Raw genomic sequence first — 15,737 nt, 5'->3', positions numbered from 1 at the left:
AGCCAGAACTATCAGCATTAATGAATAGCTTAAGTGTTAACGATCTTGAAAATTCAAGTAGTTTCTTGATCTGATAAATATATATATATATATCTATCTATATTATACACACATGCATATACATAGGCAAGTATGTATACAAATTTATACATACAAACAGAAACCGATAGCTTCATGCTCTTTATACCTTATAGAGTTGGAGGACCTTCAGTAAGCTGAGGACTCAGTGTCCAGAGGAAACTACCTAATTGAAAAAGTCTGGGCTAAGTGACCGACAGTAAAGGACATACTCTTTAATTATAATTTCTTTTTCATCTTGGTCCAACAGATTGATTTATGTGCTACATTGGGTCTGTACTGTGTCTGTGTTTTAATTCCACAACTAGACACTAAGTTTGTTGTAGATAGGGTTCATCATTTCTTCTATTTCATTTGGTTAAACCTATTATAGATGACAGTGCTCTGTATGGTAAGTCCACACTTCACTAATAAGTTCGACAATTTTAAGCAAAACGACATACATAAGGAAACCAATTTTACCCTAGGCTAATTGATATAAATAAGAGTTAAGTTCTTATGGCATGTCATCAACTTTATCTCATCAACAAAATGACGTTGAACAAATGACGTTATTTGAGGACCTGCTGTACACTGTCGGTACCCAGTGAATTATATAGCTGCCAAATGGTTACTTATTTCTGGTATTACAACGAGATCTCATAAAATAAACATGACAATTAAATTTGTTGTTTAAAGTCCTGAACTTTCTAGGTCAATCAAAAAAAAAGAGGTTACAGGATTGTCATAGCAATAATTATAGTAATGTTATATATAAGTGGGCGGGCCTGTTGGAAATTGGATGAGTGATCCCACTTCAAAGTAGTAACATACGAAAGCTATAATTACTCCATGCTTTCTATTTGTGAGCCTCTAACCACCTATAGTGTCCCCTGGAATGATTATTAAAAATTCAAATTGCTCAGCCCCACTCAGATCTGAATCACAATACCTGGAGGTTGTAGCTACAGGTACCCATATTTTAACAAGCGCCTCAGATGATTTGGATGCAAACTAAAGCTTAAGAAGGCTCTAGCCAGTAATCCAAGGTGGTCACACACACATATACACACGTTGTTACTTCCTGTAATTCTACAGGAAAATGAAAAACAGCAAGTGAAATAAAATGTCCATTACTAGCAGGAAGAGGAAGCTAAGTCCTCCTTTATGCATCAGGGAACTGGAAGGATACCGACGCTTTATTTCTATTGGCGATATATTCTTGGCAGTTCTTCGTGGCTCAATTGCACTTATGGTCTGTCTCCTTTGAAATCCAGAGACAGTTTGCCGTAATTTTATTTTTAACAGCAATTTCTTGAATCTCTTGGAAACAGTGTTTGTAGGACTGGCTCATAAGCGACCATCAAGGCCAGTAAGATGTCACAGTGCTGCGGTGGCTTTCTCTTATCAGTTGTGGGCTCTCTTGCCATTACACCACCGTGGACATGGAAGGCATAAAGTGAAAACCCTGCATCCTTGTGATATTTCATAAGCGGGAGGAGGCAGGGGTCTCGGGAGGCAGAGGTGAGGTAGGTAAAGATAGAGGCATCAGCTCAGGCTTGGAGGTGCAAGATGTCTTTAAACAGAAAATGTCAAGATCTCCCTCCAAGAGAAGGACAGTGAAGTCCAAAGATGAATATCTTTAAAGGGCGGCTGGAAGATGACCTGAGGGGAACTTTTATCCCGAGAAGCCATCCCCGGTGCAGGCGTGGGCCGTTCTGCACCTAGTTGAAATCAGATAAGCGCACGGACCTTGAAAAATCTGGATAACGCAGCCAGCCAGGCCAACAGCAGCAGCTCGGAAGCCGGAGCTAGACCCTGCGGCGAGCCAGCGGGGAGCCGTTAGCCCAACCCGCTCCCCCGCTGCACCCCTCCCCTGCCGCTCAAGGCCCACTCGGCCCCGCCCTTTCGGCTGACGTCCGGGGCGAGCAGAGGCGGGCGCGTGGGTGGGCCGAGCCGGGGGCCGCCAGCGATTCGGCCGGCTCAGCCACACCACCGTGCGCCCCCAGTCCGCCCGCCCCTCCGGGCGCGTCTTTTCCGGGCTCGCGCTGCGCCGCTCTTCGCCACGCCTCTGCTGGTAGTTGAGGAGCGCGCGCGACGCTGCGGCTTTTCTCAGGCCTCCACGCCGCACCCCTCCTCGCCCTAGCGCTTAGCGGGCACGCGGCTCCCTACCGCCGACTTCCAGAGGGCAGGCGCCTGCGGCTGTGAGAACGTCGTGGGCAGCACCTCGGGTGAGTAAACCCCGCTGGTGAGGCTGCGGCCCGGGCGCCCCTGCCTTATGGCGCTTTCGACCCCATCTCCAGCGGCGCCACTGTCCCACACCTGCGCCCCGAGGCAGTTGAGAGGACTGGCGTTCCCGTTCTCGGAAGCGGCTCTATTTCTCCTTGAGACGGGATGATCTATCCGCTCCCTCACCCGGGGCCAGGAAGATCCCCGAGTTCTCTGTATCTACCCTTGTACTAAGTCTCGGCTACTCGCCTGGCCTGCCTCTTCCTGCCGCTCACCGTCCTCCAAAGGCCAAAATCATCTTCCTAATCAGGGCACTACCCTTTTACCATGACCTTTTCAAAAGGAGCAACATCAAGTGCTTGCTAGACTCCCCCAGTGACCTTTAGGGCGCCCCTAAACCTCAACTCCATTTTTGTCCTCTCTGGGTCGCTGTATATCCGAGGGTTAGCGGGTCTCTCCGGCACTAGAAGCATCCGCCCTTCGAACATGAGGGATGCCCTGGCTTTCGATAGCCTCTTAGCTTCCGCATCTTTCAGTGTGTTATAAAACAGCTGTATTTTAGCAGAAGCATGCTCCTGTTTTTTTTTCCTGTTCTTTCCATCCATAACCCTCTCCTTAGTGGGTGTTTTATATTTAGCATTAGCTTTATTCACTTCCTCTTCCTCTTATTTCAGTGCCATACAGAAAGAACTGTGGCTGATGTCTGTAGCACATAGAAAAATTGAGGAGAATATGATTCATTGCCTAACCTCTATCCAGGGGTTACATATTTTAAGTAAGACGTCATTTCTCCTCTTCACTCCAGCATCTCCTCCTTCAAAGGCATTTTTTTCACCCTCATGTAATGAAGTTGCTCTATTCGATCTTTTGACCTTAAAAAAGTCAATCACCGTTCTAAGAGACGACGGTGAGATGCAGGATAAAGGCAAAATGGCATTTAAATCAATCTCTTTGAAAAAGTAAACAGTCTGCTTTATGGGCTAATGGTTTAATCAACACCTCCATTTCCTTAGTTACAAGAATGGGGATGTTAAACCTAAGGTTCCTTTTAGTGTTTTCATTCTAGGACCTCTAAATTCATGCTTTAGTAACATGTTGCTGCATAATGGAGATTGAACTTGATTAAAGCTTCATTTCCCAGTAGTTGCTCGTCACTTTAGTTTTTCTTTAATTTTGCCTTTCGCAATAGTTTTAACTATTCTCGATAAATAAGGCCGTATGCAAATGGGATTCAAGTGCAGTACTGACAATGATTGTATCAATCAAAATTTTAATAATGTCAGGCTTCTTCCTTGAACTTTAAAATAGCTCATGTTTTCCATCAAACCTGTTAAAGTGTAAGAGAATTAATGTCCTCTAAGAATTAATGTCCTCTCTGCCATTTAGATGGAGGATGAAACATTAAACTGTTAGTATAGCACTTACACCATAGACTAAAGTACCTTATTGTTCTGATCTGAGAAGTAATTTGACACCTAAAAGTCCATAAAGGTGTAATGCAAGAATGAAAAGCTTCTGGGTTTTTTTTCCCCCTAAAAAGCCCCTATTTAAAAAATAAGTGATTCAGATTAAGACTTTTGTTTTGTGTACCGGTGGGATGTGTGGAGAAATGAGAGTCTTGCCCAATTCAGTGAGAAGAGAAATTTATTGGGACTCTGGAGAGTCTCAGATTCAGTTCCAGCTCTAGCTAATTGTATAACTTTGGACAAGTTACTTTACCTCTCAGTTTTTGCATCTGTAAAAGTGTCTTGATGGTTAACAAAATGATCCGTAAGCCCCCCAATTTGAATTCTTTGTTCTTATACTGAAAAAGTAGATACATAATGTATCTATCTGATGCAATTTACATTAAGGCCGTGCCATATATATCCTTAGTTATACCAGTTGTTTAGAAAAATTTTTCCCAAGATCTGCATATACTAGTTCCACTCTATATACACATAATTCTTAATTCAGCCTTATCAAATGAATTATACTGTATGTTGGGAAGTGTATAAATTGGGAAGCATTTTATAAAAGTCAGGTATTGCTAACTTCTTACCGCTAGTGAAATGTATGCATACCACACTTTTTTTTTAACATTAATAGCTTTTAGAAATTTGTAAGAGAATGTATAAGAACTGCCTTGTAACTGTAATTGACTAGGAATTTTAAAAGAATATGCAGGCATCTCATTTATTCATTCATTGTTCATTCAGTTTATCTTGTTCCTTCATCTCTTATTTTGTGCCAGGCCACAGTGTATGATGGTTTAGATGGTCCCTACTCTGTAAGTTTATAGTCTGGGATGGCGATGATGGTGACGAGGGTTGTGGAGAAATAGATGTGTGTACAGTTTATTTTTATTAACAGTCAAATCAGGGACATAAAATCCTGGGGACATTGGCGCTCTACGGAGGAGGCGGAGGCAGAGGCAGATTATATTAATTGTAGCATGTAGATTCTCTTCTTGGCATTCCTTTTATTTTCTTTACCTTCCTTGACTTTCAATTGTTGAGATTTTAGCAAAAATAAAAGCTTTATTTTTTCACTTCTGCCACTGGCTAGTCTTATATACTCTTTTTCTTTCTCTTTTGTCTGTTTATTTTGAGATAGTCATAGATTCTCATAAAATTGTAAGAAATAATACCTTTTATCTAGTTTTCCCCAATGGTAACATCTTGAGTACTGCGGTATAATATCACAAGGAAATTCAAATGGATTCAATCAATCCAGCTGATTCAGAGATCAGAAGTTTTATATGCACTCACTTGCACATGTGTATTTAGTTCTATACAGTGTTACCACATGTAAATTCATGTAACCACCACCATAGGCAAGCTACAGAACAGTTCCATCACCCTTTTATAGTCTCAGCCATCTCCTTCCCTGACCACTGGCAACCACTAACCTGTTTACCATGCCTATAATTTTGCCATTTCAAGAATGCTATATAGATGACATCATATGGTATGTAACTTTTGGGAATTGACCTTTTTTCCCCCACTCGGCATAATTTCCTGGAGATTCATGCAGGGCATGTGTCTTATATTGATAGTTCTTTTTCATTGCTGAGTCATATTCCATGGTGTCAGGTGCATAGTTTGTTTAACCATTCACCCCTTGAAGGATATCTGGCTGTTTCCAGTTTTTTTTTTAACCTATTATGAATAAAGCTGTGAACAATCATGTACTGTTTTTTTGTGTGAACATAAATTTCCATTTCTCAGGGATAAATGCCCAAGAATGCAATTACCAGTTGTATGGTAATCACATGTTTAGTTTAATAGGAAACTACCAAACTTCCAGAGTGGCTTGCCATTTTACATTCCTACTGGCAACATATGAATATTCCTTTTTCTTGCCAGTATTTGATGGTGTTACTATTTTTTTCTTAATTTTAGCCATTCTGATAGGTGTCTAGGGATATCTTGTTACAGTTTTAATTTGTATTTCCTCGATGGCTAATGATGTTGATCATCTTTTCATGTGCTCATTCGCCATCTCTGTATCCTCTTAAGTGAAATGTATGATAGTGTCTTTTGTCAATTTTTTACTTGGATTTTTTTTACTTATTTTTGAGAGTTCTTTATATATTCTAAATACTAATCCTTTGTTGGTATGTGATTTGTAAATATATTACCCAAGTCTGTAGCTTGTCTTTTCATCCTCTTCACAGAGAATTTTGAAGAAAGGCCTCATCAGTTTGTCTTTTTATCAGTTGTGCCTTTGGTGTCAAGGGGTCTTGTGTATATTTGTTATTTAATTTATTCTTCACTGTTCTGTATAACATCCAGTATTTCTATAAGTAGTGTGAACATTTTTTTTCTTATAGCAATCCTGGAGCTCAAATGTATTCTGCAAACAAGTACTCTCGATGGCTTAGAGTGTAAATACGTATTCATCCATGCTCCTACTATATTAAAATGGCTGTCATTCTTTTCTGCCTTAAGAATCTAATTTCTGCCCTAAGGGGAATCAAGTGAAATGTTAAATTTAATATTTTGAAATTAAATAGGCACACAATGTGCCAAGGAGATTTTTGGTTTCACTTTCTAAATTAAACATTTTGGTAAAACTGTATAGTTCGTTGTTTGTTTGTTTGTTTTTTAAATCAAGGTTTCTGGTAAATCCAAAGAAAACATTTATGTTCTCTTCTAAATGTACTTTAGAAGTTTACTTCTGAGTTTTGAGTATTGAAGTTGCAAATCATGACCATGGACTTAGTAGTCTTTTTATACTCACTATTGATTATCAGAACAATAAATAAAAGACTGTTGAATTTGTATGTCTAGACTGTATATCTTCCTTTTATAGTAGCTACTTCATGTTCACTTTAATTATCTTTTAAAATAAACATTAGCTCTAAGGAGACTTGCAATTTTACATTTTGAAAAATGTATGTGCTCATGTTATGAGAACTTAACAGGGAAAGGTTAGTGATTAATTTTGAGAGTATGCGTTCCTTTAAGGTGTTACTGAAATGATTACTTGTTCTATCGGTGTCACCATATTTGCTCCAATAAGTGCACAGCTAGAGTAGTGGATTCCTATTTGAGAAAGGTCAATCACTGGTATAAGGCCAGGCAGGGGCCCCCAACCCCTGGGTCATGGACCAGTATCCTGGCCTATTAGGAGCTGAGCCACACAGCAGGAGGTGAGCAGTGGGCAGCAAGCCCAGCTTCATTTGTATTTGTAGCCACTCCCCAGCACTAGCATCACTCACTGCCTCAGCTCCACCTCAGACCATCAGGCATTAGATAGGAGCACCAGTCCTTGGTGCAAAAAAGGTTGGGGACCGCTGGTATAAAGTAAGGGCTGACAAAATAACTGCCAGTGACTAAATTCTGCCCACCACCTACCTCTTTTTGTAAACAAATGAAAAGACAACAACAAAACTTCTGTTGTAACACAGCCACATCCATTTATGTATTGCCTGGCTGCGTTCAAAATACGTCAGAGTTGAAACAGAGAACTTATGGCCCTAAAAGCCTGTTTAGTTTCTGGTCCTTTGTAGAAAAAGTTTGCTCGGAGACACAACAACCTTATAAATTTTTGAGTCTTTATTTTATGAAGGAAATTTAATAAAATTTACCTCGGCTTTTAGTGCCTTTTAGTTATATTTCCATGGGAAATTGTTGGGAAGAGTGTATTCATTTTCTTTACTAAGTCCACGAATGCTGGTCCAGGAGCAGCATTAAGAAATGGATAGAGTTGGGTTGATTTTGTTGTTATTAAGTGTGGGCTATTTCAATATGAATGTAAATTTACAGGTATGGCAACTAGTGAGATTCAGAAAGAGGCCTATGCAGTCCTAATGTCCTTTGGTGATTCTGTTGTGAGTCATAGTGGCAGTGCTGTTGCTTCTGCTCCCAAAAGTGCTTGCTATGTGATTTTTAAATACATAATAACTTGAGCCTCTCAAGCTGAGCTTAGACCGTTGGTTTATTTTCTTCACACAGCTTCCTTTTGTAATCTAGAAGTTGATAGACATTTTAGTTCTTTTAAATGTCCTGTGTGTGATGTCGAAAATGGAAATTGAGTTAGGACAGTTGGTTATACATTTAGAAAGAAATAGATCCCCACTTCACATCATACACAAACATAAATTAAGGATGTATTTAAAAAATCTAAGCATATATTTAAAAAAAACTTCTGGAAAGCATATGACAATCGTAACAGTTAAAAAGGCAAAGACAGACTGGGTGAAATAGCTTCTACATACGTAGTATATTTAATTGACATCCATTAAACTGACTCACCACATTAAATAATGCTCTTTATTTACTTTATAAAATACACTGTGCATTGAACACTTGCTGTTAGTAAGTCGGTTTCCAGTGTGCCAGTATGCTTGTGTACCCATCAATAGAAGAGATGCTTTTATTACTGAAACTGTATACGCTGGTTGTTCTTGTTTTTGTAAATATGTAATTTATTTCCACATTTTGTAACATGATAAAATATGAGTAGTGAGGGATTAAAGTTCTTACTGCAAATTTACAGATGAAATGATATGATGGCTGAGATTTCCTTCAAGTTATATGAGGTTGGTGGAGATGTGGAGTGTGTCAAGATAATTAAAGAAATAAAGTGTAGCACATGTGGATAATTTTTGAAGCTGGGTGATAGTTATAGTAGGTTCATTTTTTAAATGCAAAACAAATTGAGTGCTTTGGAAATAGTTGATGAAAGCAAGTTACTACTATCTAAGATAAGACAACAATAAAAGATTTGTATGAAATCTAAAAGGATTCTTCACTCATAGTGCTTTGCAAATGTCTTTTAAGTTCTTTGAAGTTCTACGTTGTCTAAGAATTCAGTTTAAATTTCTTTACAAATAGCGGGCCTAGAGTTTAAAGGTTTTTGGCCTCTTGGCCCTATATCAAAAGTTGAATGAATGGGTGTACATTTACTACTGATAAAATGAAATGAAGATAAAATGAAATGTTTGTCATGTGCATATTTTCATGATTGTTCACCTTAATTGACCTTTTCAATGAACTAATCAACTGTTCCAAATAGCATTAGATTAAAAGGCTTTTATATAATATCTATTATATACAAAGAGATCTGACAAATCAATAAGAAAAAAGGCACCCATTAGAAAAAGTGGAAGAGGGTTATGAATTGGTACTTACCAGAAAAAAAAATAAAAATGATGAATAAAAGAAAAATGATGCTCAAATTCATTCTAGTAATTAGGGAAATGAAAACCATTGTTAAAGAACAAAATTCAACCGAGTAAATTCAAAGCTCCAGGTTGCTTTATTAAGTAATTCATGAATCGGACAACATTCTAGTAACTAGCATTCTAGGGTACTCCAAGGGGTTGCACAAAATGGAAAGTTTTTATAAGAAGAAGGGTGTGGCAAGGGTGTTATTAGTAAAAGAAAAGAAATTCTTCTTTTTAGGCCAGGTCATATTCTTTTTTGGGGGAAATGGAGTGGCAGGGGCTTCATCATACAGATTACCTCATTGGTATTAGTCAGGAAATTCCAGACTGATTGGTTTAAAATTCCATGCCTGGGAAAAACTGAAACTGCAGTTATGTTAGTTACTAAGCTTTGGTTTGGTGACATGACTTAGCTAAAGCGACTCCATTTTGACTGCTCTTTTTTTTTTTTTTTAAACAACACCATTTTTGTCAAATATATTGGCAAAAGCTAATAATACCTACTTTTAGAAAGAAATGGTCACTGTCATACACTGTTAATGAGAGTGCAAATTATATAACTTTTTGATAAAGAATACCAGAAACCTCTCATGTTTAAATGTACATATATTTTGACCCAGCAAATCTGTTAGATTATTCTAGGAAAATATCTGCACATGTGTATAAAGGTGTTTATAAGATTGCACTGCCTTGAAACAAGTCATAACCATGAAAACTTGGCAGCAACCTAAATGTCCATCAATAGGGGAATGATTTAAAAAGTAATGTGCCATTCTGTGAAATACCATAGAACTTTTAAAGGAAAGAAACCCTTTTGAGTTATATATAAACTGACATAGGAGTTCCAAAGTATGTTGTTAAAGGGACGAGGGATGGGAGAGAGGGAATTATAGAACCATGCATATACCATTATTTCACTTAGCTAAAAAAAATACCTTAACTATGTGTATAGATAATACAAAAAAGTTTAATTGATACCACAAGTAGTTATCTCTAGAGGAAAAGGGAGTGGTGTTAGAGGAAGACCAAAAAGGGATACTTTTACTTTTAACCCTATGCAATTATGTAGTGTATTTCTAAATTTTTGGTTACTATTTCAATAGTAACTGTGCAAGTTAATGATATGAAACATACATTGGAGGATATTTGCAATGTAATTCCTTCATTGTACATTATACCTTGACACTGCTAGAAATGTAGTGCCTCATATTTAACACTTATTTTTTTAATTAAAATTATTGGGGTAACATTGATTAACAAAATCAAATAAGTTTCAAGTGTATCATTCAACAATAAGTTGTATACATATTGCATTGTGTTCACCACCCAGAGTTAGATTTCCTTCTGTCACCAAATATTTGACCCCTTTGACCCCTATCTACCTCCGAACTCTCCCCCTTCCCTCTGAGAACGACATGATCCAACAGTTCCTCTTCTGGATATTTACCCCCCAAAAAACTGAAAAGATTTATCTGCAAAGATACATGCACCCTGATGTTCATAGGAGCATTATTCACGGTGGCCAGGACATGGAAACAACTAAAGTGTCCATCGATAGATGATTGGATAAAGAAGATATGGTACATATATACAATAGAATATTATTACTCAGCTATAAGAAGAGATGAAATACTGCCACTTGTGACAACATGGGTGGGTCTAAAGATGATCATGATAAGCAAAATATAGTCTGACAGGAAGTTGAAAACCCCATGATATCGTGTATTTATGGGATATAAAAGTGAAAGCAACAAACATGACAGTTATTTTTTAAATGATTTTCTCCCTTTGCTAAAGTATTATTTGTATTTTCTAAATTTTCTACACTGAAAATATAAGTACAAAGAAGAATAAAAAGACTGTAATCCTGTACCCAGAGAGATCTATTGTCAACTTTGGGTATACATGGGTATATACACATTTGTGTACACACGTATGGATATTTGTATGTACATATATACATTTGTGCATGCACATGAGCAAATATAAGTATCTTTTTACAAAAATGGATTTTTTTCTGCACACATCAATTTGTAATTTACTTCATTTAACTTAACACTGTATTGTGTGCATCTTTCATGATCGGTAACTCTGAATAAGTGAAAAAGACATCTTCGTGGGAAAAGAACAACACAGTGCCATGTAAATATAGCATTCTATTCTAGTTAAAATAACTGGTTTCTGGGAGAAACTGTATAATCTTTTAGAAAAAAGTCATGGTCACCAAAAGTAGATGACCAAGGAATTTTTAAACCCTCAATGTCAAACTACTTCAGCTCTGATTTTATTTTAACTATGGACATGTTATTTAAATTGTAGTTACTAGTAATGATGTATAAGTGCAATGCATTAAAATGTCATTATGAATCTTTTTTGAGAGGGTGGAGTTTGGTTTTAATGAAGATTTTAAAACTGGGCTTGAACAGTTTTATCGGTTTAAGGAAAAACCAGCCGCTCTAATTTTCAGTAAAGGCGTGAGCATATTTGTATTCTTTTACAACTTATACAAAATTTAGGTATCTGTAGTGACGTGAATCTTCTTTGTCTGTGATATCTCAGTCTATAGTATATAAAATAGAATATTATGAGAACTGTGTTGGAGAACCAGCTTTGATTTGGACAAGTATGTATGTATTCTGCTCTCTCATGTCTAGAAGCATTAATTAAGCACATCTGCTGAAGGCTCAGTAGAAAATCTTCAGTTTTATGCTAAGGAACTTAGTGGTGAAATATATTACTTTACATCGAAGACTTTTGATACTTTAATCATTTCCCATGAATTCAATACAGTATTTTACAAAAGAGTCTACTGTGTAGACAGTGGTGTTAATGTGAAGGCCAGTTTAGTTACTCACGTTTTTGTTACAGGGATTAAAACAGTATCCCATTTCTCCAATGCTGTGCATCTTGGCTTTTTTGGAATTGATTTCTCAGCATGAAGACTTTTCTATCAAAGATACTGTCAAATTACCAGGTTTTACTGGGGAGTTAGGATAGAGGTTCCCTATTTCTCACTTGATTAATGAGAAGGGCATGTGAGAGTAGACTATTAGATGTTGAAAACATTATGAAGTTAATTCAGTGGAAGGCATAGTGAAGTACCTGTTTTATGTATTCTGCTTATTACCTTCTATATGTGCTTAAAGTATTTTAATACTATAAAAAAGCAATGATAGGGTTTCAAAGGACTTGGGGGTACCTAAGTGATGAGTCATCCAAGAAAACCTGGAGAAATGGGCAGAGCTGCTACAGCTGAGATGGTGATCAGTCATTATGCTCAGAATACAGGTTTTCCCAGATATCCAAAAGTAGGGCCTTCCTGTGGAACCTTTCCTAAGCTGAAATGGTGTAAAATGAAGAAGCTATTTTAGGACACATCTTGCTAATAGATGTACAGAATAAATCGAGATAAAGCGCACATGCTCATGGACCCAGTTCAAAGGATGGCTTAATGCTGAGATGCTGAGTGGCGTTTCTGGGAAGGACCAGTCTTACTATTGGGGGGTATGTGCTGCCACTCTAAGGACTCACTGCAAAACAAACACTGAACGCTATTTTTGCTTTTCACCCTTTTTCAGAAAAGCAAAAATCCTCTTTGGATTTCTTTTTGTTAGCAAAAACAGGTACTAATGTAGGTCTTTTGTAAAAATGAAGTGTCATAAAGCGAACTTTTGAAAAGTGGGGGACCACCTGCATGTTAGTCATTTCTCCTTCTCAAATGAACTGAAAGCTGACAACTTTAAAAAAGGAAACAGGAACTTGGTGAATGAGCTTAAAATTCAAGCGTGGCTTTGAAAACAGAGGACAGAAGTAGTACTAATATCTCGTGGGATTAATCCAAGTAAAAAGATTCTATGTTCCACATGCCCACTGAAGTTGAGAAGTAGCTCAAGAGAATAGTTAACAAATCATAACTTGATGGAGGGGTAGAACTATGCAGAACTAGCTGTAAGCAATTGTCAGATGAATGTGTTTCAGACAAACAGAGTAGCAAAAATAGACCAGGGATAATGATATGCTTGTACTTGGAACCACAGAAATCTTCAGGATTTGGTCAAGTACAAGGTTAGTGTAGAATGGTTTAATATAAAATATTTGGAATTCTCTCTGTGCCTAGGCAGTTCTCCACAGGAGTAGGTTACAATTTCTGTGAAGCAAGTAGTTTCCATAAACTAGAAAAAGCAGGGTTCAGGCTCACTGTTGGTGAATTATAGGAACCTGCAGATGGCAGGTTATGTAGTATTTATTTCCCCTAATAGAAAGAAATGTCATAGTATATTCATTCAAATATAGTTATAGGCTACAGATTTTTAAGTAAAATGTCTGAATTTGTAAGGATGTTATACAACTGGAATTTTCCAACCAAAAATTTTAGATTTCTTTACCTAGATTTTGTTTTTTAGTGTCAAGTGTGAAGGTTGGGCATTTTATGTTTTTAATTTATACACATTTACATTAATTTTAATATTCTTTTGACTACTAAGAGATTGCTGAGTATTAAAATGTTTGTTGGGGAGTAGCTTTCTGTAGGAAACAGCCCCCAAGGAATTTACTTCTTTACAGGTGGTATCCTTTAAAGTAGTTTTAGAAGAGACAACTGAAAAATAGAAACCTTCATGGTGAATCCCCCACCTCCTTTTTATTCCTGTTTTGAAATGGAGTTTCCCTGACATCACTTTTCAGCATTTCTTTTGGGACTGAGTGGGTAGAGTTGAATGAAGGATGATTCTTAACCCCAGGAGTACCAAGTATTCAGTGGGGATAAAAAGGCACTTGCACCAGCCCTGCTAGCTGTCTTGAATCCTAACTCAGTGGGCTTCCCTCGTAGCTGCAGTAAGCATTAAGTGCTCTACAAATGTGGCACCTCCAGCCCTTGGGAGAACGTTCCAGTGCTCAGAAAGCCCCCAAATTCCTGTCTTTATCTCAGTGGTATCCTGCATTTTTATGCCTTTGTTCTTTAGTTACATGAAACGTTGATGTGGAGTGATTGGCCTGTGATTGCAATGATAACCTTTGGTAAAATGAGAGATTTGTTCTAACACAATTTTCAGACAGCTGATCTTTTTCTCAAAAGCCCCTAACCCTAAAAATGTAGTTTATTTGTAAACCTCTTTATGGATAAAGTTTTTGTTTCCAATATTGTTTGTAATTCACCTCAATTGAAGGAGACTGTTGACCACTTTCTTTCTGCTTTTATTCGAAGGATCATGTTGCATAAGGCACTGGTGCCAGGAAAGGGGAGGTGGAAGCTATACTGGGGCATTACTGCAGGAGGAGAAGGAGGTCTATAGTCAGTGTATCTCGAGTTTTGAAAACCAGGAATCTCTACTCAAGTTTGTACTTCAGAGACAATTTTTAAAGAGCAAGTTATAGTCTGTGGGGTTCCTTAAGCTAAGTATATAGCAGTTCCTCAAGTAGCATCATTTAGTTCAGTGTCCTTCCATTATAATGTTGTGAGTTGCTGGAGGAACTTAACTCGTGTTTATATCAATCAGCCTATGATAACATTGGTTTCCTTAGAATGGGGTTTTGTTTAAAGTTGCAGAACCTATCGACTCATATTAAATGAGGACTTACTGTATACATACTGATAGGCCCTGCAGTATTTTAATGATATCACAATCTCTAGTGTAAGTTGCAATAGAGTCAAAACTCCACTTGTATTTCTCAAAGGCGTGATTATTATATACCATATATGTGTTACTTTAATGACTTTAATGAGATGCAGGCTACTCATTTTGAAGCAGCTCATTTTGGTCAAAAGAATTGTTTTTCAACCTAGAGTCAATTTCTCTAATTTTATATCATTCCTAGCTAATGTAACACTAAGGTCAATTTATTTGTCCATTTTCTTCTTGAGGTCAAAACGTTTTCTCATGAGATCATTTCTTTTGCATTGGGAGAAGTAATTAAGAATTATTTTAGGATGGAGTTTGGTACTTGGCCAGATCTGGGGCCATGTCCTGCCATTGCAAGACTTTTTTTTCTTTCTTTAAACTTTTTCTTGCTTTTACCAGCACTGCCCCATTGTCGTTGAAAGATCAGGATGTTTGCTTGGGCTTGGTACCAGGTGCCAAACCTCAATGCCTTTCCCTTCTACTTTCAGGCATAGCAGCCCTGGAAACCATGAGACTGGGGTGTTGGAAGCATTTTGATAATACTTTAAGACACTGTCACATAATTATAAGACATCAAGATATATGGAAAAAGAGAAAACTTTGTTTTTAAAACTTCCTTTGTGTTGATCTTAGTTTTGCTTTTGAAAATTAAGCAGCAGATTGCCCCATATGTCTGAGACAGCAAGCCACCTTCTTTTACTGCTGCTTACATTGGTTGCAGATGCTTCGAGGAGGAAAGAACTATAACCTACTTTAAAAATGATATGTTTTATATTAAATATTCATAGAAATAACTGCAAAGAAATGTCCTAAAGGCAAATTACATTGTAGATGCAGCAGAAGTTAAATGCTTTAGAGATAAATGGGCAATATCTACTAGTAGGAAATACCAACACTGTTGAAACTGTAGCAGGTTTCTTGGCTGGCCTTTGTATGGGAATACACAATCCCCCTTCCTTAAACAGTATTTCATTGAGGGGGAGAAAGACTCCTGCTCCGCTTTGGACTTTTTAGTACTCTGGCACTTCTCTTTAAATCTGTTCTTGAAATTCTTGTGTTGGATCTCATCCTATGAAAAAGTGCCTTATAGTCAGGCATTTAAAATATTTTAAGTAATGATGCCTACAAGTAACGAAACTTCCATTGGGTGTGTTTCACAGTGGCACCAACCTATTCCA

At 37.5% G+C, this 15,737-nt stretch overlaps 1 protein-coding gene across 5 annotated transcripts in view; it reads left to right on the top strand.

Annotated features, from left to right (window-relative positions):
• Positions 1–2,033: 2,033 nt before the first annotated feature.
• ACSL4 (acyl-CoA synthetase long chain family member 4) overlaps positions 2,034–15,737 on the top strand; it is an 88,446-nt gene continuing 74,742 nt past the window's right edge. For 3 of the 5 annotated variants that reach the window (XM_036226403.1, XM_036226402.1, XM_016161855.2), the window contains exon 1: positions 2,101–2,288. The gene's annotated coding sequence lies outside the window, so the exon portion shown is untranslated. Of the gene's footprint in view, positions 2,289–15,737 lie in introns of all 5 variants that reach the window. The other 2 variants (XM_016161863.2, XM_016161848.2) reach the window with 2 other exon arrangements.

This window comes from Rousettus aegyptiacus, unplaced genomic scaffold, assembly GCF_014176215.1.
Source record: "Rousettus aegyptiacus isolate mRouAeg1 unplaced genomic scaffold, mRouAeg1.p scaffold_m13_p_9, whole genome shotgun sequence".
NCBI classification, from domain to species: domain Eukaryota; kingdom Metazoa; phylum Chordata; class Mammalia; order Chiroptera; family Pteropodidae; genus Rousettus; species Rousettus aegyptiacus.
Note: the sequence above shows the minus strand (reverse complement) of the source record. Positions and strands in the feature narration are given on the sequence as shown.